Source organism: Jaculus jaculus, chromosome 13 (assembly GCF_020740685.1).
Source record: "Jaculus jaculus isolate mJacJac1 chromosome 13, mJacJac1.mat.Y.cur, whole genome shotgun sequence".
In the NCBI taxonomy this organism is placed as follows: Eukaryota; Metazoa; Chordata; class Mammalia; order Rodentia; family Dipodidae; genus Jaculus; species Jaculus jaculus.
This window is the reverse complement of record NC_059114.1, coordinates 24,502,596-24,527,874: the sequence shown is the minus strand read 5'-3', so window position 1 is coordinate 24,527,874 and position 25,279 is coordinate 24,502,596. Positions and strand designations below refer to the sequence as shown.

Sequence of the window (25,279 nt, the reverse complement as noted above, 5' to 3'; positions counted from 1 at the left end):
GTAAAAGTAAGTAACATGCCCACTATGTCCAGGAAAGTATGACCTGATGGAATTCAAATGAAAATAAGTCACTAGGGGCTGGAGAGATGGCTTAGTGGTTAAGGTACTTGCCTGCGAAGCCTAAGAACTCATGTTCAAATCTCCAGGTTCCAAGTAAGCCAGACACACAGTGATGTAAGAGCACAATGTCACACATTCATACAAGGGGCGAACATGTCTGGTGTTTGTTCGCAGCGGCTGAAGGCCCTGGTGTGTCCATTCTCTCTCTCTCTCAAATAATTAATAATAATAATAATAAAAACCAAGTCATCAGGCTGGAGAGATGGCTCAGTGGTTAAGGCTGTTGTCTGCGAAGCCTAATGACCCACGTTTGATTCTCCAGTGCCCACATAAAGCCAGATTTACAAAGCGGCACATGCATCTGTAGTTCGTTTTCAGTGGCTGGAAGCCCTGGTGTTCTCTCTCTGTCTCTCCTTGCCAATAAATAACAAAAAAGCAAGTCATCGAGCTTAATGGCTCTGGCTGCCACCAGGGGCCAGGCTGCACTGAGCTCCATTGTGTGGGGCTGTCATAAGGGTCCCTTGTTCCTCCTCTACCTCAGGCCAGAGCACAGAGGGCCACTGATTCTTTTACAGCTGCCAGCAGTCTTGGCCCCTTCCTGGGAAGGGCATGTTCACACATCACAGGTGGGAGGCACGCCTTCCCATGGACACTGCTTTATAGCTCTTGTGCTCTTAGTTTCTGGTTGACTTCATCCAGTAGGAGGCACCAGAGGCTTGGCAGAGGGCGAGCAGGAGGAGAGGGTGGGTGTGGTGTCCCTTTGCTGGACACCGCAGGTTGGCTGTAGCCCTCTGCTGAAGGTCATGTTACTTGTCTGCCTGTATTTACTGTTCCCCCAGTCTAGACAAAGGAGGGACTACCCAAACTCCATCACACAGCTAGTAAATGATAGGGCCATACTTGGAGGTCCTGCCAAGGGCTTCAGAGCATGTGCTGCTGACCTGTTACTGCCAGACCCCTAGGGTGTGTATTTCACAGCTCTGTGAAGGAGGGACAGCACCATCTTCCAGTGGGTGGTTCCCCTATCCTAAGTCTTAGAAGCAGTTCTGCAGTGATTCCCCCCATTTCTGAGATGCAGAGGGGGAGAATTGCTCAGGGTCCTCATATAGGAAGGGTGGAGCTAACCAGGTTATAAGCCAGGGGGTCTCGCTGGCAAACAGCGCTCTTAAACTCCACATCTCAAAACATGGCTGTACTGAAATACAGGACCCAAAGTGTTCCACTGAGGGACAGTCGGACTTAAGACAAGGATTGGCTTTCTATACCAACAGAGCCATCAACATGAGAACAAGCTTTTGGTGGTGAGCTCTCAGTCACAGGAGTAATCAAGTTAGCAAGAATGCCTGCTGGGGAGGCAAGCAGGGGATGTGCTCTTGTGAGATGGTCCCTTCTTGCATTGCCTGTTGGGGAGGCAAGTGGGTGACATGGTCCCTTCCTGCTTCACCTGTTGGTGAGGTAAATGGGTGATATGCTTTTGTGAGATGGCCCCTTCCTGCATGCAGCACAGGACAGCTGAAGTTCACAGATCCTTCTCATGTGGGTGGATTTCTGACCTACACTAGTGAATTGTCCTGACCCTCTTCGCTAGGCAGAGAGAGCTCCTGGTTAAGGGAGAGACAGCTTGAAAATACACATTGTCACCTCACTCTGACAGGGGGCAATTAGCACCTGGAAGGGCTCTTCTTGTCTCCTTACCACAACAAATATGCATACCTATTCACACTCATGGTCCAGGTCACACCCCCATCCCCACCATAGCCTTGCCTGTCCATATCACACACACACCCATGTAAACACACCCCGTCCTTGTCACACCATACACACACACACACACACACACACACACACACACACACACACACCAGATCTTCCTGGCCTCCATGGCATTCTAACTCACAGCTTCTGGTCACAGAAAGCACAGTTCCCATCTCCTATGGTCAAGTCAAGACCGTTCCCCTGGGATGGGTGTGGATTCTAAGAAATCCAAGACAGCTTCAGAAAGAACAAAAGCTTCTCTTGGCTTCCATGAATAATAGACCATAAAGTCCAGGCTTATCCAGGCCTCTCCACACCCAGCTCCTCCTGGCGCCAGGTTTCAGGGGTTGGGGGAGAATGGAGAGAAAATAAAACCTCAGCAGGTTGGAGCTGAGAATGAGCCACAGTGTCTCCCTCTTTTCCCTTGGGCCCCGAAATCTGCTATCAGAGCATGCAGTATCACACATGGAGAACGCCAAGAGTCCCTGAGCCTTTGGTCTTCCTGCTTCCCTCTGTAGGCGTACATATTATGACCCTCATTATTGGAGCTGGAAGAGTACAAGCAGCTAAGAGGTATTGAGGTGCTAGGGTTCAAAATCCCAGCTGTGCCCCTTTCTAGCTGTGCAATGTTAAGGTAATGACTTAATCTCTCTGTGCCTCGCTTCCCTCTAATGCATTAATAAGTCCTCCCTAGAGGGGTGTTGAGAGATTAGAACAGTTAATACTTATAAAGTGCTCAGAACACTATCTGGCACGTGGTAAAATAAAGAGGGTTACATCCATCTTGTTGCTGTCTCTAGACTATGAAGTCTACTAAATACATACAATGATGTTCTCACATGCTGGGATAAACAGGGTCCACACCCTCGCTGGTACACATGAGTCTTGCAAAGAGACTCCCACAGAGACCATTGTGAAGGTAGAAAAACTGAGGTTTATAAAGGTTAACTGTTTTTTTTCCCCCTAAGATTGAATCAGAGCCAGTCATGCAGCTGACTATATCAGGCCCTAAATCACCTCCTCCATCCTCTTCCTCCTCCTCATTCACTGAACCCTAATAAGCCTAGAACATCTGTCCATTCCAGCCACAGTGCTTGGCTCTGTGCGTGTGCTGGCCCTGACCTCAGTGTTCTCTAAGTTAACGCCCGGCTCATCAGCTTCATTTTACACCTGGGGAAATTGAGGCACAGGAGGATAAGAAGACAGCCCAAAGTCACCAGCAGTCAGTGTCCCAAATTCAGACACCAGGTTCTGTACAGGCATGTGCTCTCTCTCTCTCTCTCTCTCTCTCTCTCTCTCTCTCTCTCTCTCTCTCTCACACACACACACACACACACACACAGGAGACAGCATCCAGCTGTAGCGGGTAACTCATCATTCAGCCTGAGTCATGCCTTCTGCAGGGATATTCTGCCCACTGTGCCAGCCAGCTGTCATAGGTCCTCTTCTTACCAAAACTGCCCCCCTTCCAGGAGGAGGAGCATTTGCACTGCACTGGGCATGGATGTGGCATCCCTAATCCCCAGCTCTTCAGGAACTGCACCTTAGCATTCAAGGACTCTTGCGGGCTCTCAAAAGTATGTAACACCTGGCTGGAATTTGATCTCAGTGGGTTGAGTGCCAACCTGGCATTTATTCCCTAGGTTCCATCCCCAGCACTGTATTTAGTGAGCATGGAGTTGCTTGTCTGTAACCGCAGCAATAGAAGGTAGAGACAGGAAGATCAAGAGTTCAAGGTTATCCTCAGCTACATAGTGAGTTAGAGATCAGCCTAGGATACGTGAGACCCTGTATCAAAAAACAATAACAAAAATACCCACATAAAAGTATACAAAACTAGACTGGAGAGATGGCTTAGCAGTTAAGGCACTTGCCTGCAAAGCCTAACGGCCCTGGTTCAATTCCCCAGTACCCACATAAAGTCAGATGCACAAAGGGGTGCATCTATTGGGGGTTCGTTTACAGTGGCTGGAAGCCCCATGAGCCCATACTCATCATCTTTGTGTCTCTGCTTGCAAATAAATAAAATATTTAAAAAAATATTTTATTTTTATTTATTTATTAGACAGAGGAAGGGAAAGAGAGAAAAAAAAAAGAGAGAGAGAGAGAATGGGCACTCCAGGGCATCCAGCCACTGCAAATGAACCCCAGATGCGTGCATGTACCCCCTTGTGCATCTGGCTAAAGTGGGTCCTGGGGAATTGAACCTGGGTCCTTTGGCTTTGCAGGCAAATACCTTAACCACTAAGCCATCCCTCCAGCCCAATAAAATATTTTTTAAAAAATAGCCAGGTGTGGTGGTGCACACCTTTAATCCCAGCACTCAGGAGGCAGGTAGGAAGATCGCTGTGAGTTCAAGGCCACCCTGACACCATATAGTGAATTCCAGGTCAGCCTGTGCTGTAGCAAGACTCTACCTTGAAAAACTGAAGGAAAAAAAAAAAAAAGGTATATGAAGCCAACAGCAAACTGGAACACAGGCTGTAATTCTTGGCACAGGGCCACATGGTAGACTGACTGTTCAGTTGCTGGCAACAGTCAACACGCCTCTGTACTCAGTGGTCTCTCCACACTAACTTTGACCTTCACAGGTGACTGTCTAAAGGCTAAAAGACTTCTGGGCTGGAGAGATGGCTTAGCTGTTAAGCGCTTGCCTATGAAGCCTAAGGACCCCGGTTTGAGGCTCGATTCCCCAGGACCCATGTTAGCCAGATGCCCAAGAGAGTGCATGCTCTGGAGTTCATTGGCAGTGGCTGGGGGCCTTGGTGTGCCCATTCTCTCTCTTTCTGTCTGTTTGTCTGTCTCTCTCTGTGTCTGTTGCTCTCAAATAAATAAATAAAGATAAATTTTAAAAAAGAAATGTCAGTAAAATGTGGCTTGGGGCCTGTCTGCTGGCTACCATGTCAGCAACCTGGGGCCACACAGAGGAAAACCAAGACTCTACACAAGAGGTCCAAATGTGAGACCATCTTGTCAACCCAGCTATGGAGCCTCAGTCCAGATGACTGTGGCTCTATGACTGACCAAGAGAGACCAGCAAGAAATACCATCTGGGGTGGAGAGATGGTTTAGCTGTTAAGGTGCTTGCCTGCGAAGCCTAAGGAACCACGTTCAATCTCTTTCTGGGTCCTACATAAGCCAGACACACAAAGGTGATGCAAACACAAGGTCGCACATGCACTGTAGGTGGTGCAAGTGTCTGGAGTTTGATTGCAGTGGCTGAGGCCCTGGTACACTAATTCTCTCTCTCTCTAAAAAAAGCAAAAAAGAGAAGAACTACCATCCAACTGATTCCAGCCCAAACTGTGGGGTTGTGAGCCAATGAAAGTGTTAAGCCACTAACTTTGGGTTTGCTTGTTACACAACACAGCTGACTGCTGCTGGCAGCATGTCACATCTCTGTGGGTCCATGAACACCTTCTTCATGCTCCACTTCCCTGTTTTTTTCCCCCAGAAACTGACCTACACGTGTGTCCTCACATGGATCCCCTGCCCTCTGACCTCCATTTTCAGCTTAGCCACTGGGAAGTATGTGGGGAGATGGGATGGGCTAGAAGTGGCACAGGGCTCCCTCCAGAAGCCTGGTCCAGTGGCCTCTCCAGTTCCAGGTTCTGCCAGTGGATTTCTCTTCCTCCCCCATCCCGACCCTTCTTGGCAAGGGCTAACAATCTCCTGTGATTGCTAGGCCTTGGGTGTATCTCTACCCCTGGCTGGTTTTCCTTAAACCTGGTCATGCCTTTGTCCCTTTTCAAAACTCTCCTCCAATTATGCAGCTTGAATTGCCATCTGTCCCCTGCTGGGACCCTGAATCACACAGGCAGTGTCCACAGTGTATGTTTTCCATGACGACAGAAAGCGTTTGACAAGAAACAGGAACCGTACGCTTGAGGAAAGTTGGAGCGAGATCAGCAGTGGGCCAAGCGGGTGTCAACAGGGCCGTGACACAGCGCTCCTTTCCCTGCTTCAGGACATAAATGAAGGAGTGAGTAGTGTGTTTTGGGAGAGGAGCAGAAGAAGGGGAGAGAGAGGGAGAAGGAGCTGGGGGAAGGGAGGGAGGGAAGAAAGGAGAAAGAGAGAGAGAGAGAGAGAGAGAGAGAGGGAGGGAGGGAGGGAGGGAGATCTTACAGATACTCACGTCTCTTCCTGCAGCCCATGCTGAAGAATCTACCAGGATGGTTTGAGTGTTCAGGCCTCTAGATCCCTAGAGGAGCCCTTCACATCTCAGTTCAGCTCCCCCCTGTCCCATAATGCCTCCTCCCATTTTCCAGTCCCTTTCTCCCCCTGATTTCTGATGAGCTTAAGCTCAGAGCCCTTAGATTTAGCCTCTGCACGTCTCAGACACTGTCTTCCACAGACTGAAAGTCCACAGGGGCATCTGCACCCCTTTCTCCTGCTTACCAGCACCCCAGCCTTCCTTTATGAAAGCAGCCTTTCTTAGACCCAGCCCCGGCGCTCCAGCGGGCCTGCCTCCAGTACCTACCCTGTGCTTCCCCTAGGAGCAATGGCTCGGGGTCCATGAACTCAGTATTGGTGGCCGCTTTTGCCACTGGGGCTGCTACCATGAGGAATGAGAACTGATTCTAACTCATACCCACTTGTCACCCTGAAGCCTATGCTGCAGGATCTACTAGGATTGTGTGTGTGTGTGTGTGTGTGTGTGTGTGTGTGTATCAGAGCACATATAAAAATGGGGTTTACTCTTTCTGTGCCCCTCTCTGCTTGCAAATAAACAAATAACTAAAATATTTTTAAAAAGAAATTAAAAAGGGCTGAAGAGATGGCTCAGTGGTTAAGGCACTTGCCTGGAAAGCCTAATGGCACAGGTTTGACTCCCCAGTACCCAAGTGGAGCCGGATGCACAAAGTAGCTCATGTGCTTGGAGTTCTCTTGCAGTGACCAGAGGCCCCCGCTTGATGATTCTCTCTCTCTTTCTCTCTATCCCTCTCCCTTTCTGCTTGCAAATAAATAAATCCAGTATTTTTAAAATGTGGTTCAGTTGGTAGAGTGCCAGCTCAGCATGCACAAAAACCTGGGTCACATCCCTGCATTGCATAAACTGGGTGTGGTGGTGCATTCCAGCAATCCTAGAACTCAGGAGGTAGAAACAGGTGGATCAGGAGTTCAAGATCAGCCTCAACTACATAGTGAGTTCAAGACCAGGCTGGGATACATGAGATACTGTCTCAAAAAAATCTATACATAATATACAACAAAATGTTTATATTTATAAATTATTACATACTTATAAGTAATGGCATGTAATTATGGATACATATTTATATAATGTCATGATATATAAATGCTTATAGTATGTAATGTAAATAACATAAATATTATCACTGTTGCTATTTAATGTATTTATTAATATTAAGTAGGACACAAATGATCAGAAAGTGTTCCTCTCTCCTTACTTGCCTCTTGCAGGAGTACTAATGGCCCAGGTCTGTTTTCTATCTTGTCTTCCAGAGTGTGGTGGAGGCAATGGGCAGATAATGAGATAATTGATGCGGAGAATCTATTTAGGAGGCAGCGTGCCAGGGATGGAAAAGGTCTGTCCTGAAAGCTTGTTTCAGGATCACCTTCCCCAACAGAAAACTGAAGGTACACCTCTGCCTGGTCCCTTGCCTGCCACCTGCGAAGCTCTAAGGCAAAACAGGAGGGGACACTTCCTGGAGGGACCGGGAGACTCACCAGGGAGCGAGATCCTAAAGGGACCATCCATGAGTTGAATTTCCAGAGCCTGGTCAGATAATGACCTAGGGCTGGGCAGCAGATGGATTCATATGTGTTTCTAGAACATGCTCAGAAGCAAAGGGCTTGCAGTGCGCTGAGGGTGAGCTGGGGCGGCTGCCAGCCCTTCACCCCAACCCAAGCTGCACCACTCAATTTCTAGAACAAAATGGGTCCCCGGAAGGGGCTGTCCTTAGGGTGCAAAAGGTCCCCATCTTTCAAAGCTGAGGACAAGTGAGGACTGAGTCCCTTCAATACCGATCTCCGTCTCCTCAGAAAAGGCAAACTTCGAAGTCATTTCTCTCTACAAGGCAGGGCTGGCTTCACAGAGCTGCTTCTGAGCAATTGGTCTGCTTTTGGATGGCCACGCCGGCCTGTGAGAGCCAAGAAGGGAAGCTCAAGTGTCCCTGGCAAGTCTTCCCTGTTTCCTCACTCGCTGCTTGCTTGTCTGGAGACGCTCAAGTCTTGAATGGCAAATCAAGCTCTCATGACAGAACAGAAGCCTGAGGTGTGGCATTGTGTCAGAATACAGAGCGAAGGGGAAGGACGGGGAGCGGGGCTCCTTCCTGGGTCACTCTCTGTGCTTCTGGGATTGGGAAAGAGTCCTCCTCAGTCATTATCCTTCTGAGGAATCCCAGCAAGTGCAGATGGGGCCCTGCTGTGACCAGTGTCTAACGGCACCGGGGCCAGTCCCAGCCCCACCCATTACTAGCCTGGGGTCTTGGGCAGGCTCCAGAGCCCCTCCGAGCCTCATTTTTCTCATCTGCTGAGTGGGGCTTGTAACTTCCTTGCTTCCTGAGTTGATGGTAGAATGGGATGGAAGGAGGCATGCCGAGCCCTCATAGAGCTGCCCATGGGAGCTGCTCAGTTACTGCCTGCTCTCCTCTGAGACTAGCAGCCATTCTTGTATTGAGTCCTCACGGTGGGGCTGGAGAGATGGCTTGGTGGTTAAGGCACTTGCCTGTGATGCTTAAGTATCCATGTTGGACTATCTAGATCCCACGTTAGCCAGACACACAAGGTTGAGGCGAGCGCAATGTCACATATGCCCAGTAGGTGGTGCAAGCCTCTGGAGTTTGATTTCAGTAGCCAAGGCCCCGGCATGCCAATTCTTTTTCTCTCTGTCTCTCTCAAATTAAGAAAGGAAAAACAAAAAGGCCCTCATTGTCAAGGCCAGCCTGGAAGGCTGCAATAAATACCCTCTCTCCTCCTCCTAGACTAATAGAACTTCATGTCAGTCTCTTCCTTCCCTGGGATAGTTGTTCACATACTCGGGCACCTCGTGGGCTTGTCTGGGATTCCTGGGTATAAAATATTCTTGTGGCCCTAGCTCGCAATGTGAAGAGGTAGCTTAGACAACTGTCAGGAAATGACAGCAATGTCCCAAAGCCACTGGTCCATCCCAGGAAGCCCCATTGCTATCTCGGCTCCCCAGAAAGATTCACGCCTGTCACAGACACCAAAGGCTTAGGGGCCACTTTGCAGATGTCAAAAGTGAGGACTGCAAAGTGAGGTCACCCTTTAAAGAGTCATGCAAACAGCTCTGGCCATTCTCTGGCTGCACCTGAGAATCACCTCCGGGTAATTTAAGCTGCCAAGGCAGTCACTGCCTCCCCTCCACAAAACTAACCATGGCTAGGGATGTAGCCCAGGTGTGGTGACATGCTTGTAATTCAAGCTTGCAAGGGAGTCAGAAGTTCAAGGTCATCCTCAGCTACATGATAAGTTCAAGACCAGCCTGTGCTACATGACAGCCTGTCTCAAAGAAACAGGAAAAACAAACAAACTAACAAACCCAGACCTAGCTGGAGAAGAAATTCTGAGGTGCTTCCTGGCACCCAGTCATTGCAAAATGCCCACCTGACTAGAATGGGCAGCCAGGGCTGAGATGCGGACTCCATGGAAAGAGCTGGACTTGCTGACAGCTTCTGACTTTTCCTTCCCTTGCTCCTTGCCTTTAAGAAGGAATCCATCACTCATGAGACCGTGAGCCATTTGCCGCTTGTTCTCACATGAGTGCCGCAGCATTCAGCCTGCAGTGCAGGTCTTCTTAAATATGGAACAGGTCTGCCGCCCCACCAGCTACAGCGGCGGACGAGGGGCGAAGGGTCTGTGTGGTCTGTTGGCTTAAAACCATCTGGCCGCAGAGCTGGATTTCTGACCCACCTTTATGCTCTTGCCATCACCCAAGCCCCTGGTGCCCACACTTCTCCCATCAGCCCCCAGCCCTGTGGAGGCTCCGGACACCCGGGGGAGTTTTACTTTTCCTTTCTGCTGGTGCTCTGTGTAATGTCAGGTGAGTTAGTAGTCTGAAGCGGGGGAGGTTTTCAGTTAGAGTAAGAAGTATTAGATCGATACTCCCCACGTTCATTTAGTCAACAAATATTGGGCACCTACTGCATGTGGGGGAGGGGAGCATGCTAAGACATAGCACTCCGGGGCAATAGAGGTAAGAACAGCAGTCACATGGCCTGGGCATGCTCCAGATGCCACATGGCTACTAAATGGACAGCAAACAACATAAATAATTAAGATAGAGTACATGTACACAGTTCTAAGTGCTAGGGAGGAAACAGAGTAGAGGAGGAGTGAGTTGAGTCCTGGGGAAGAGAGACCAACTTCAATAAAATAACAGGAAAGAACTCACCGGAAAAGGGGTATTTGGGTATAACCTACAGGAGGTACGTGGTGGTCAGGAATGCAGAGGGTTAACAGGGCCTCTTCTAGAATGCTGGGCTCAGAGATTTCATCACTGTCCTCAAGACAACAGTAATTAAGGTTTACAGAGCACCAACCATATGCCAAGCCCTGGTCCAAGCAAAGACTGTCTAATGATGGTTCAGTTTCCAGACAAGCCAACGAGATCAGGGTTACTAATGTTCCTGTTTTCTGGAAGTGGAAATGGAGGTGCTGAGGGGCTTGGTGATTTGCCCTAGTTCACTCAGCAACAGAGCTGGGGTCTAAATCAGGTAGATGAACAAATGTTTCTAGCTCCTCCCTCCCTCCCTCTCTCCCTCCTTCCTGCCTTCCACTTTCTCTACCTGTTTTCCAGGAGAATTCATCATAGAACATCTTTTCCTGACAAGAAGCCTGCCCCCGACATATCTCCTTCCTTTCCCAGGGAGTCAGTGCCAGGGAGAGGGGTGGGGCCCAGCCAACACACACAGTTCGTTCTAGGCTGCCTCTCCCCACTGTGAATCCCACCGCAGCGATAGCCGCTTTCTCAAAACACATAACATTTCAGGTCACCCTTCCACTTGGTCTCTGGATAAATAATGACGTCACCTTGCAGGCACTACCCACCTCATCTGTCACTGGACTCCCCTTGGCCCCTTGGTCCAGCCATGCTGGCCTTCTTTCAGGTCCATGAATGCTACTCCAGGACCTAACTTCACTACCTTTGCTCCCAGATCAAATGTTGGGAAGCCATCCCAGATGGGGTTAGATTTCTTTTCATCAAAGGCCCCAGTGCCTCTCCTTAGAACCCTGCCTCTGTCTGTAATAAGAAATCCTTTGTATTACTGATCATGGACCTGTTTGAAGGAAGGTTTTGACAAATGCTACAGACAGCCAAGAAGATGAGGCCCCTCCAACCCCATAGACCTCAGAAAACAGGAAATCACTTTTGACTTGTTCTTGAAATGTTTCCCCCACTCCCGAGTGCTCTGTCTTCCTTCTCTGACTGCTTTATTCTTAATAGCAAAAGAGTTTCTGTAGATTCTTCCTCGGCATTTAATCTATCATGGTGCTCCAAGCCAAAGCTTTTCCTTTTCCTATTACCAACAAGATTCTTATAGAGGAGGAACTAGTGGGAAAGAAAAAGGGCTTGAATGGAAGAGGGGGAGGGGAGACAAAAGAGAGTAATGGGAGGGGATTATGATAAAAGTACATTATGCACATGTGTGAAATTGCCAATAAAAACTTTAAAATGCCTTTAATTCCAGCACATGGGAAGCAGAGCTATGAAGATCACTATGAGTTCAAGGCCAGCCTGAGACTCCATAGGTCAGTTTGGCTTAGAATGAGATCCTACCTCAAAAAAAAATTAAGGTCTGCAAATAAGGCTAGAATCCCCTTGTGACCATGTCAACCCCCCCCAAAACAGTTTAAAACAAAGATATTTGCAGTGTTTACTTTTGTTAAAAGTTCCAGAACTTTCCTGCTTTAATTGTTTTCCTATGATGTATTGCTGGTTAAAAAGGTTTTCTGAACGAATTGGTTGTTTTATATAACATGGGAATTTTAAGTCTGTGTGTGTTATGATGACTGAATCTAGTGTTATAAATGGGCATTTGACCACCTCCTACATATCCCCAATAGGGTATTTAAGATGGGCAGTGTTCGGGGGGAGTGAGATGGATGAGTAATTTTATTGGGGAAATAGGGAAGTTGAGGGGTCACTTAATTTTGGGGTCTGATGACGAACACAGTAGTAGGTCAGTAGAAATCTATGGGGGACAGATGGTTGTGTGCTGGGTCCCAGATGAGGCACCCCTGCTGAACTGTCCCTTCACCAAACAAGCTCCCCTTTAACCTGATACAACCCCCCCCCCACCCGGCATGTACTTAGCTCCCCAGGGTTTCTCTCTCTAAGAATTCTCTCTGTTCTTGGCTCCAAAAAGGTGAAATGATTAGAGGCTACAAGGTCAGGCATACGTCAACATGAAAAGAAAGTGCTAGAGCTGGGGATGTAGCTCAGCTGGTAGAGGGTTTGCTTGGCATGCAAGAGGCCCCAGGTTCCATCTCCAGTACCAGCTAAAACAGGTGTAGAGGTATATACTTGTGATCCCAGTACTTGGAGAAGAGGCATGGAGATCAGAAGTTCAAGGTCTCACCAACATGCACAGGCAGCTTGGTGGGTGCTAAGTCTCCCCTGTCAGAGGCATTCAAGTCCATTCTGCACAGAGAGGAGAATAGGGGTGACTAGCTCTGGCTCCCAGAAAGACTTGTGGACCATGTGCAACTAGCTCATGCTGGAAACTTATGCTGCAGATTCCTGGAGCCACCCTGGACCTTCAGATGTGGATTTCTGGGGACAGACCTTGGGAATCTGCCTTTAACAAAATACTTCAGGTGATTCTTCCACACACTACAATGTTATAACCCACAAGCTTAATGACCTAGCAAATTAGCACCTGCTATGTGGGGTCCTCTAATGAAGATGGCTCACTTCCACATCAAGGTGCTTGGCCTGCACTGCTGCTGTTTCTACCAAGGAAGGGCCACCAAAGCAGCTTGAGAGAGAATCTACCATTCCCAAGGTACAAAGCTGTACTTTAATACAGAATAAGCAGACATGGCATCAGGACAGGAAAACCACTTCCAGGGAAATGTAGTTGGTACAATGTTACCATCTGTAAGTGCCTCATTTTTCTCACTTCACCAGGACCACAGCAAACCACTGGCCAGATTCAGGCCTGGAAATGATTAGTGTGAGTGATCTTTCTTGAATTAGGAAGATCCAAAGATTTGTATTGGCTGCTAAGAAATAGCAGTGATGATAATGATGATGGTGGTGTTGGTGACAGAGGTGATAATTATAGGGAGAAGGGAATAATGATAACAGTGATGAAGATGATGGCAATGACGATGATGGTGATTGTAGTGAGGAGCTAAGGATGATAACAGTGATGAAGGTGATGATGATGATGATGATGGTGGTGATGGAGGTGATGATTATAGTGAGGAGATTATGATGGTAACAGTGATGAAGATGATGGTAATGAAGGTGATGATGATAGGAGGTGATGATGATAACAGTGATTAAGATGATGGTGATGTAGGTGATTATAGTGAAGAGGTGATGATAACAGTGATGAAGATGGTGGTGATGAAGGTGATGGTTATAGTGAGGAGGTAATGATGATAACAGTGATGAAGATGATGGTGATGTAGGTGATTATAGTGAAGAGGTGATGATGATAACAGTGATGAAGATGATGGTGATGTAGGTGATTATAGTGAAGAGGTGATGATGATAACAGTGATGAAGATGATGGTGATGTAGGTGATTATAGTGAAGAGGTGATGATGATAACAGTGATGAAGATGATGGTGATGTAGGTGATTATAGTGAAGAGGTGATGATGATAACAGTGATGAAGATGATGGTGATGAAGGTGATGGATATAGTGAGGAGGTAATGATGATAACAGTGATGACGATGATGGTGATGATGATGATGAAGGTGATGATTGTAATGAGGAGGTGATGATAACAGTAATGAAGGTGATGATGAGAGTGGTTGGGACTGTTTGAATGTAAAATGTCCCCCATAGCCTCAAGTGTTTGTGATTAAGCTTTCTGCTTAGTCCCTGGCTGGTTTAGACATGTTCTCTCTTTGCTTCCCAGCCATCATGAGTGAGTGAAAATCATAATGCACAGCCTCATCACAGGCCCCAAAGCCTGGGGCCAACTGACCAGAACTCCAGGCCCAAACTACCCTTTCTTCCTCCTCCCTCCTCTTCCTCCTCCTCTGCCTCCTCTTCTTTGTGAATATGTGTGCATATGTGTGTGTGGTGTGTGCATGTGGGAGCATGTGCATCTGTGCACATGCATGCAGAGCCTTGAGCTTGACGTTGGGTGTCTTCCTAGATTTCTCCCCACTTTATCTCATGGAAGCAGGGTCTCTCACTTGAGCCCAGAGCTCGCTGACTCAGCTCATCTAGCTGGCCAGCTCGTCCTGGGGATCCCCTGTCTGTGCCTGCCACAGGTGACTGCCACACTCACCCAGCACAGATGTGGGCACTGATGGTCCAAACATGGCTACTCACACGTGTGTGGCAAGCGCTTTACTGACTGAGCCATCTCCCCAGCCTAGACTTTTCTTCTTCTTCTTGTTTCATTATTTATTTATTTGAGAGAGAGAGGAAGACACAGGAGGGGATAGAGAGAGAGAATGGGTATGCAGAGCCTTCAGTCACTGCAAACAAACTCCAGACGCATGTACCCCCTTGTGCATCTGGCTTATGTGGGTCCTGAGGAATCAAACCATGGTCTTTTGGCTTTGCAGGCAAATGCCTTAACCACTAAGCCATCTCTCCAGCACCTTTTCTTCTTTTTAAAAACTTATTTCTTTAGAGAGAGAGGAGAGCTAGATTCTTTTAAAAATTGATTGTCTTGGGTGTTGATTATAGCAATGAAAACCTGGCTAGCACAGCCTCCAACCCCCAGAGCACCATTAGAAAGGTTTTATTACATAAGACATGCTGTGCTCCCTCATATTTCACTTTATAAGATGGATATTATCATTCTCCCCATGATAGAGAAGGAGACAATGAGACAAAGAAGCTCACTTCACCAAAGGTCACAGAATCAGGATTCGTGCTCTGCACCAGACCCCAGTGACCGAGCCTGGCGCTCTCCTGCTTCCTCTGCACACCCATGGCACCTGGTGCCATAAGTTTGTTCAGCAAAATAATCAAAATCAGAGCTGGCCTTAGTAGTTAAGGCACTTGTCTGTGAAGCCCAAGGAGCTAGGTTCAATTCCCCAGCACCCATGTAAGCCAGATACACAAGGTGGTACATGTATCTGGAATTAGTTTGAGGGGGCTAGAGGCCCTGATATACCCATTCTTTCTCTATCTGCCTCTCTCTCATAAATAAATAAATAATCAATCAATCAATAAAATATATTTAAAAATATTTTGAAAAGGACATTTTTGAAATGTCCATCCACAAAACAAGAGAGGTGTCATTAGCAGTGCAACACAGGGTTGCTTACGCAGGGAGGGGAATGGGGTCTGAAGATGACAGAGAATAATTGATGAAAAACTGAGAAAGACGTCCATAGGGATGGAAGTGTGTCTTAAATGAATGTGAACTGTCACACAACTTTACATGCCTTCTACCAAAAAGAAAAAAAAGACCTAGCTGGGTATGGCGGCACACACCTGTTACCCCATCACTCAGGAAATAGAAGGAAACAAGATCGGGAGTTCAAAGTCATCCTCAGCTACATAGTGAGTTCAAGGCAAACCTGGGCTGTATGAGACCCTGCCTAAATAAATAAATAAGTTCAAGTGATATGGAATTAAAAAAATATCTGGAGGCTGGAAAGATGGCTTAGTGGTCAAGGCATTTGTCTGCAAAGTCAAAGGATCCTGGTTTGATTCCCCAAGACCCATGTAAGCCAGATGCACAAGGGGGCGCATGCGTCTGGAGGCCCTAGCATGCCCATTCTCTTCCTCCCTCCCTCTGCTTCTTTCTCTCTCAAATAAGTAAATAATAACTTTAAAAAAAATCTGGCTACTCCACAAATATCCTCCACAGATAGCTGCTAACAAGGCCAGCTTCCCCACTGGCACTGTAACCAAAAGTGAATTCCCTGCATCTACTTTTCCCTTGGGATTTGTCCCCAGAGTGCCAACCCACTGCTGAAAAGATGACCTGTGCCAAGTGCCTTTTCAGATACTAGCCAATGTGGTAGGGGAGTTAGGCATAAAGAAGCAACATCAGGCCCCTCAAAAGGATGATCTTAGCCGGGCGTGGTGGCGCACACCTTTAATCCCAGCACTGGGAGGCAGAGGTAGGAGGACAGCTGTGAGTTCAAGGCCAGCCTGAGACTACATAGTGAATTCCAGGTTAGCCTGGGCTAGAGTGAAACCCTACCTCAAAACCCTCCCCCCTCCAAGTAAAAAGGAAAAGAAAAAAGGACAAACTCAATGCAGGGTCTCCTGTCCCCCTCCAGGCACAGCCCCTTGTCCTGGTCCTGCCCTTAATCGCATGACCAGTGCTGCGTGCATCTGGTCTAGCTGATCTCGCAGAGGCAGAGGTTGGTGCCTTCCATCTAGGTCCTGCGGCCCCTCCCACAAGCCCCTGTCTCCACAGCTTCGGGAAGGAGACTTGGCCAGACTCCCTGGCCTGACAGGCTAGCAGTCACTTCCAAGGGCCTCAGCAGCTCTGCAGAGTTACAGAATCCTGCTTCTTGGTGACTAATCAACACGGCCACCCCCAGCCACTGCGTCTTCTGCTAAGAAGTGACCTTGCCTTTAGCCTGCAAGCGCGGACAGACTCTTCATTCAGCTCTCCGTATGGTCTTGTCTCAGCATCCACTGGCCCTGAAGGTCCCCAAGATCACAGCTAACGAACACCTGTCACAAACAGTCTCTGTTCCCTAGAACCGGTCCTCACTCCTCCTGTCCCCACCCTCCACATCAGTAAGACCTGGTTTACATTGACTGTGAGAAATATCCATAGGCAGCGACGCAGTGCCCTGCCTCCACTCAGCGAGGCCCCCCAACTCACAGGGCCCCAGTTTCCACCCACCTCCTGTTGTCAACGCCCACTGAGTGACCACAGTGTGCTCATTTCTAATGTGTAAGTAAGTTCATGCCACATAATGCCCTTTCAGGGCCAAAGTCAAGTACTCCTTCTCCATCCTTCTCTGACGCCTGTTCCTAACTCCATCATTCTAGAAACTTGGCGCTTGGTTCAAAGTTTGCCCTCTTTGAAGCCTCCCTAGCCACCCTGTGCTTCCAACCAACCCTTGAGTCCCCACTTGTCAGGATCCATGCTGCTCCTGCCCCAGCACTTAGCTGGGTGAGCACACATGAGCTCTCTAACTTGCATGTGGAGGCCAGAGGTTGACAATGATTGTCTTGCTCAGCTGTTCTCTATCCTGTTCTTCAAGAAAGGGCTCCTTGCCGGGCGTGGTGGCACACGCCTTTAATCCCAGCACTTGGGAGGCAGAGGTAGGAGGATTGCCTTGAGTTCGAGGCCACCCTGAGACTCCACAGTGAATTCCAGGTCAGCCTGGGCTATAGTGAGACCCTACCTCGAAAAAGAAAGAAAAAAAAAAAAGGAAAGGGCTCCTGGGACTGGAGAGATAGCTCAGTGGCTAAGGCACTTGCTTGCAAGCTCGACAGCCTACATGAAGCCGGATGCACAAAGTGGCATATGCATCTGGAGTGTGTTTGCAATGGAGTGCTCATTCTCTCTCCCCTCTTGCTTGCAAATAATAATAAATAAATTTAATTTTTTTTTAAAAAAAGAAAGGACTCCTCACTCAACCTGGAGCTTATCAGTTAGTATAGAACAGCAAGTCAGTAAGCCCCAGGCACATCCTCTTGTCTTTGCCTCCCCAGCATTGGGATTCAGACACATGCCGCCTCACCCAACACTTTACATGGGAGCTAGGGAACCGAACTCAGGTCCTTGTGTACTTGATCCATTGGGCCAACTCCCAGCCCCAGGTGTGGAACTTTCTTATAGGTCTACTTGTCTTTACCTTTGCTGTCTGCTACACAATCAGCTACATGAGCTCTGCCTCACCCACTGCTGGGCCTCTCATACCTAGAGTACTCTCCGACCCAGGGTGGATGCCATCTCTATTTGGTGATGAAGGGGTGAGTGTGAGGACCACGGTGGTTCTCCAGGTGTGGGCCCTGAACCAATAGCATCAGACATGCAAATTCTGTTTTCAAAATTTTTTGTTTATTTTTATTTATTTATTTGAGAGCCACAGACAGAGAGAAGGAAAGAGAGAGAGACAGAGAGAATGAGAGAGAATGGGCATGCCAGGGCCTCCAGCCACTGCAAAGGAACTCCAGATGTGTGCGCCCCTTGTGCATCTGGCTAACGTGGGTCCTGGGGAATTGAGCCTTGAACCGGGGTCCTTAGGCTTCACAGGCAAGCGCTTAACCACTAAGCCATCTCTCCAGCCCAGACATGCAAATTCTTTATCCCCACCCTAGCCCCACTGATTCACAAGCTGTTCCAACAAGCCCTGCCTCTGATCAGCAGGCTCAAACTCTAGAATGCCTGCCATTGATTTTCTGCAACTGTCCCTCCTTCCCTCTGGTGACAAGTGAATGATTCATTGGCTACGTGGCTAGTCAGGTTCAGACCAGGACTTGGGGAAGATAGAGGAAGTCAGCCCCTCCCCTGAAGGGACCACTGCGCTCTGTGGTAGTGGAACACCGGGCCGAGGGAGGACTTCCGACACCTGTGTGTGTCCCTGAGTAGGAGGGCAGACAGCTTGCCTAGAGCACTGAGCCTTTGGTCCTTGGAAAGCTTGTCTACACAGTTCCGGGCATCTGGCTTGGAGGTAGGACGGCCAGCTGGTCCCAGTTTACCTAAATGCTGGTTTTGAAAGTAGAAAGCTCTGCATGTCAGGAATCCCCTTGGTGCCAGGACAGCTGGGATGGTTGAGTCGGGGGTGGGGGCTGACACCCCTTTACTGTCGCTACTATCTGCTGGGGAAGAGACTGGAGACGGGATGTCAGGGAGGCTGGGGAGTGGAAGGAAAGGAAAGGGGCCAGGGCCAAGGGAGGCAGAGGCAGCCAGAACATGACAGAAGAAATGAGGGACTAGAAAGTAAAGGAAGTTTCTATAGAGTAGGAAAGGAGGAGGATGCCAGAGATAGAAGGAGACACAACTTTAACACCACCGTGACAGAGGGAAGACTAGCAAGTGGAGAGGAAGGGGCTCAGGCTGTGGGGAGGCAGGACCACATGGGCGCTTTCTGGCAGCAGCTGGTCTCCCCAGTAACCTGGCTGTCTCGGGCAGCCCCAGAATGCTGCCCGCCCGCCCGCCATCAGCGGCGGCAGAGGCCAGGCTGCTTACATAACACGCTCTGCCGAAAGCTGCTTCCATTCACAAGTCTCTGCATGTCATCATGGAGATGCATCAGAGAGGAAGGGGGCAGAAGGGAAGGAAAAGGCAAGGAAGAAACGGGCACCTGCATGCACTCGGAAGCCGAGACCGAGATAAGAAGAGATTTCCGCCCCTTCTCTCTCCCTGAACCAGACACGGTTAGATGGTTAGATGTCTCTTGTTGATGTATTTCAGGGGGTGGCAGAGCCCAGCTTCCAAGGCATGTTATCTCTTGTTCACTAGCTGGATTACTGGGACGGAGTCAGCCATGGCTCCGCTGCAGGGGGATTTAAGCCTACATTATATCATTAAACCTAATGGCAGCAGGACAATTGCTTCGAGGAATCCGCTGTGACATTGCAAGCGGCAGCCCGGTGCCTCTGCACTGCTGCCTGCCCCAACTCCCCTGACCCAGATGGGGGAGCAGAGCTGGGCTCAGAGGAGCAGACTTTGTGCCCTCAAGCCCCAAGCCGTGGCAGGTAGGGTGGTCATTCTTCTGACCTGGACTCCACCACATATAATCCCCAGTTCTCTAAGGTTAGCCAGGTGTGGGGACTGTTCTCACTCTTGTGAAATTCGGGAACAGAAAGGAAATAGTGTATGTGGGTGGCTTTGGGTCTTATGATTGTCCTGCTTAGCCCCTTGGGGGACGTGTAGGGGACCTTAGTAAAAAAGCCCATTTGAACACACACACTTAAACCTGTTAAGTGCCTGCAAAAGTGGTCAGCACTTTGTTTTTAAAGCTTTTTATTTAGAGCAGTGGGGATTTGTGAAAACAGCTCCCCAGGTCCCTGCAGAAGTTTTGGAATGAGGCCTTCTAGTAATCTACCAGGTAGCTTTAAGAGCAGCGTGAGATGAACCACTGGATATTGACTCATCAGATTTCCCCAGGGCAGCAAGAGCAGTTATCCTCCATTCCCTCACCCAACAGAGTACTGCACAGTGGGCATTTCTTGGCCTCTCACACCTGCCCACCTGGGCAGATGCAAACTTCACCAAACTTCACCCCACCCTGCCTCAGCTGCTGGGGAGATCTACGCCTTCTCACTGGAATGTATATATGAGGACAGCGGCACGAACCTACCCACCCCCAAGCTATAAGCCTTTTGCCAAGATCAAAGTTACAGGACAAAAAAACCAAAAAACTTTGGTGACATTTATTTGTGAAATGAATGTTTAAGGTGGCCGCGGAAGACCTCTGTGTTGTCCCTCACCTCCGAGATTACATCACGGCCATAGACATTTGCTTCATCCAAGTCCTCAGAGGGATTGTGTCTATATCACTGTTTGATTTGCAAAACTCATCCTGGCGTCAGGTATGCTGTAGGCACTTAATAAATGTGCTGTGCATGAATCAACAACAAGCCAGTTTCAGCACATCAAAGATGAGAGCTAACTCTCTTCAACTCCTTCATCAATGACTCATTACAATCAACAAACACTAATGGAGTACCTACTGCATGCTGACATCCGATTGAACCATGGGCCAAATGCAAATACATCTTCCAGACAGATCCATCCATTCATCAATCAACTAACATTCCACCCATCCGTCTCCTGGCTCGTTCCTTCAGCAAGTGAGTGCCGTCTACCCTGGCCATGAAAATGGCTCGGTCCTTAAGGGCCTCACCCAGCAGCCCCTCAGCTCCTCTGCAAGGAAGCACCATGGCAGGCAGCGGTGGCACTTCCCGAGAGAAGGAGAGGCTTGGGTTTCCTAGAGACAATCCGAGCTCTGAGCTTATAGAATGGGATGATTCAGCAAAAGCTCCTGGGGACTGTGAGAACCCGAGATCAAACAGGCAATCAGGCTTTTCCCATTCCCTTCTCTTGGGCTTCCCACCCCCTTGCAGCTGCCCTGTGGTTGGCTTGGAGCCTCGCAAGCCTGAGGTTGCAAGCAAGGCATTGCGCCCACTTTGCAAGTTGAGAAACTGAGGTCCCAGACACCACCCCCCTCAACAAGCCAGTTTGCTCCATACTGGGTCACACAGCTGCCCACTGGCCACCTCACCTCAACCTTGCTTCAGGATGATTTCACTGCTGCTGGCACCACCATCATTCCCACTGGGAACATTTGCTCACCCCTTCTGCTCACCTCAGAACTGAGCACTTTGTGACAATTAGTTCTTAACAGGGCCCCAGTGCTATCATTACCCCCATTCTGCAGACTGTAATGCCACAAGTAGAAAGTTCTTGAACCAGGACCTAAGCTCAGGCGATCTAGCTCCAGACCTTGTGTGCTTCACCATGACATTGATATTGACTTGAACAAACTGGACTGAAGAAACCGAGGCTCAGAGAAGTTTATGGCTCTGTAAGACTTCACACAGCCAGGAAGGATTCGAACTCAAGTCTGCCTGTCCAAACATCCACACTGCAGCTCCTGGAGGCTCCAATGTCTGGGTGAGGAGGCGCGTGAGCAGGGAGGGGGGTGGACAGGAAGAAAGGGCTGTCTGCAGTGTCTGCTCCGCTTTGAGCACACCAAGGCTCTCCATCCTGGGTAGCAGCACCAGCTCCAGCCCACCACTCTTGGACCCTGGGTTTATTTTTATCCCAGATTCTGTTCCAGCTCTTAACAGAAATAAACCCAGCATATCCTTCTTCCCATTGCCTTTCTGTCAACCCATTGCTTTTCTGCATGGACGACCAGCTCCCTACTCCAGGGGGTAAGAAGCAGAAGACAGGACCATAGGTTGGGGGTGGGTGATAACAAGCCCCAAACTCTCTATGACCAATACAGGAGGGGCAGGGTTAAAAAGAGGAATCACACATTCTATAAATATGGCCAGCACCCTACAAACAACCCCCTGCCCAAAGCTGCCACCCCAGCCTGAACTACCGAGGTATGTGCAGGGAAGAAGGAAAGAACCTCAAAGCTAGCTGGTAGGATTTCTGTGGGACCCCAGAATCTCTGGTCCCCATTCCAATGAGAAAAAGATTATCCATCTCTTGCCAGGGCTCAGCATCCTGACCCAGCACAGAACTGACTGGAGGACGGTGATGAAAGCACTCCCCTCTCCACCCCAGGCCGGGCACAGGGGGCATGAGCGCTACTGAGCCAAGAGTGAGGGGATAATATGTTGATCTCTGTGACGCTAGGTTCTTATGTCATGACCTATTGTATGATCTTGGATAAGCTGATCCCCTGAAAGGGATTAGAGATGTACACTGCTAACTCTTCTAAAAGTGTGTACCTACACTTGCACACACCACCACCACTTATGATACTCCCAGAACCTCAGAGCTGGGAGAGGTCTTGGTCGCCTGCCTCAGTGCACGCATGGGGAACTTGAGTTCCACAAAGGAAGAACGTGCTAAGATGCAAGTATCCTGATGCAAGTCTAGAGCTCTTTCCAGAAGGTTCTCTCTCTCTTCCTGGTGCACCCTAATGCACCACTTCAAATGTGACAGGGAGGAGGGAGGTGTCCTCCTGGATCTCAGCCACCCTCAGGGAAGTGAGTTCGCAGGAAGATGGCTGGGAGGGATCACAGCTGGGCACGCCAGGCTGGCCCGCACTGCATGGCTGAGCCAGATGTTAAATTGATAAATATGCAAGCAGCCCATGGTGGATGGCAGTGCTGCCTGAGGTGCCTGCAGCCCCCCCTCCCTGACCAACACAACACTAGACCACAAAGGCTCCCCAACCCCGGGGCTGGACATGGTCACTCCTGAGCAGAGGATGCCAAACCCAAGTACATTCTATATCCCCCACAGCCAAATCCATGGCTCCTTGTTTAAACCAATTTTCCTTACACTTTTTATTCATACTAGAAGCTTCCTAGGGAGGAATCGTCCACCTCAAGGTCACCCAGTGAGGAAACCCTGAGTGAGGGACCAGGGGTTTGGCTTGGAAGACCAAATGCTTGGCATTAACCACTAGACCACCCTCCCTACTCTGCCTCCTGAGGCCAGCCCTGATGGGCTCACTCCCCAGGGCTCCTCTGACCCTCCTTGGCTCTGAGGCTGGTGAAAACAGCTGGGTGGATCCTGCTTAAAATGCCTGTCTCTGGGGTTGGTCTTTTCTCCCCCCTCTCCACCTCCAAGATTAACTTCCTCAGGAAGAAATCCCTGAAGGTAGAGAAGGCTGAAGTGGCCCCAGCGATGATCACCAGGATGCTAAAAATAAGGACTTTCATTACCAGAAAGGTAGATGTAATTAAAGCAGAAAGCAAAGAGAAATCCTCTTTTGATGGGTCACAGATTAGCAGCAAAGGCGTTTTAAAATTAAATGTGAGCTTTTGGATTCAGCTGCCAGGGGCCTCCGCTTCCCACTCACTAACAGGTTGGTGCCGGCTTTAACATCGGGATCTCAGAAAAAGAAACTAGTGCAGGGTTTGGCATGTCCTGGAATGTGGAGGGCCTCTGTCAGCGTCAGGACAAGCTGAGGACCAGCTTCCCTGCAGCGAGCCAGGCTCAGTGATGTTCCCTAAGTTAGTGCCAGCACACACCCCTGTTGGGTCTCACAGGTCACAGCACCTGTGAGGATAAAACATCAACTGATTGGCAGACAGCTGGCTGCTCCCTCTTAGCCTGTTTGACCACTCATGCCAAGCAAAATGTGGCCCTTCCATGGCTCCCCACTCCCCCATCTCAGGACATCCGAGCTTGCAGAAAATACCCCAATTCAATTACTCAGCTGTCCCTGGAAGACAGCTCAGTCTCAGCCCCGTCCTAGTAAGTCTTGGACAGTGTTCCCAGCAAGGGTTAACTTTTCAGTCTCAGGCGACTCTCTCCCAACCAGGACCCTAGTGCTTGCCCACTGCATCAGAATACCTAGAGACCCTCCATACCAGACGGGCCATGAAGGGTTAATTCACTCAGAGACTTGCTGCCCACTTTCACCAGCTTCTGCTGCAAGGAAGAGGGCATGCTGGATGGGAGCCACTATCCGGATTGCATTGCCTAAAAGAGGAGTGCATTTTCCCCCTCCCTGGGCACAGAACCAAAATCTCATTGGGCTTTGAGGTGCAGCACTGGGATAGATAAACACTGCGGAATGTGGGCACAGAACTACAACCATTCCCCAACCACCCTCTTCCCCTCCGGCTCAGGTGCATGCAACTCAGTTGGGATTCCAATACCCCCTGCCCCATTTGCCCAAGCAGAAAGCGTGTCACTCACCCTGACGCTGGAGGATTACAGCGGACTGGGCGAGCCGAATTCTTGCCAACTCTTGCCTTCTCCGCAGGAGTCGGGAAAGGCTAAGTCCCGGGGACTTGGTTTGAAAGCTCTGTGGAGGTGCCTGAAAGAAGACGATTCATTTGACTCTTCATCTTCTCCAAATAAAGTCAAGACACCAACACACACACACACACACACACACACACACACACACACACGCACACACGCACACATGCACACACACACACATGCATGCACGCGCACACACACACACACTGCAGGAGCAAGACAAAAAGAAATACCGCTGTCAGAAGGGAAAAGAGACCCGTTGAAGTCGCTGGGCAGGCCGACAGTGGTTTGCTCACACTGACCTGCACATGAAAGAAGGTTTTCGCTCTGTGAGCCTCTCTCTCTGTCTTTCCCCTCTCTCCCTCTCCTATCAGCATAGGCAACTCCGGGCTGCTGGCAGTAGACGAATCAATTGCTTCCTGGTGCCTGATTTGGCTGTCACCACTACTGCAAAAACCCTGTGTGATCCAGAGGGAGGGGACAGCGGCTTCCTGGCGCAGGGGAGAGCCTGCCTCCCACCGTGACTGACTGTGCAGCGTCGGTGAAGGAGAGGTGGAGAGGTGGGAGGCCAGGAGGAGAGGGAGGTGGGGCACCCCTGAGAGACCAGCCGGAGAAGGCAACCGGGATTGGCGGTCAGCACCGCGGACAGCGCCAAGAAGCAGGCGGAGGGGATGGGCGGTCCGCGCACCCCAGGAGGAGAGGAGAAGTTATTGGATGGTTGGAGCGGAGAAAGGCGGGGCAGAGGGACTGCTGGACCTCTGCCACACACTTGTTCTGATGTTGTCACTCACTCAGCAAAGGAACTGTAACTTCGCAGCCCCTCTCCTTACCTCCTCAGCCCTCCCTGCTCTGGTCCTCGCAGGTCTTGATCTGACAGTGTCGCCAGAGCTTCCTTCACCCCATCCTCAAAGATCAACCACATTGCTGCTGATTTTTTACCTGAACCCCAGGT

At 49.5% G+C, this 25,279-nt stretch overlaps 1 protein-coding gene across 2 annotated transcripts in view; it reads right to left on the bottom strand.

Annotated features, from left to right (window-relative positions):
- The window catches only part of Rph3a (rabphilin 3A), a 114,773-nt gene extending 89,791 nt beyond the window's left edge, over positions 1 to 24,982 (bottom strand). The window contains exons 1-2 of one of the 2 annotated variants that reach the window (XM_045131973.1): positions 24,561 to 24,982; positions 24,259 to 24,379 (exon numbers count right to left, since the gene is read on the bottom strand). The gene's annotated coding sequence lies outside the window, so the exon portion shown is untranslated. The remainder of the gene's footprint in view (positions 1 to 24,258; positions 24,380 to 24,560) is intronic. The other variant, XM_045131972.1, reaches the window with a different exon arrangement.
- Positions 24,983 to 25,279: the final 297 nt, after the last annotated feature.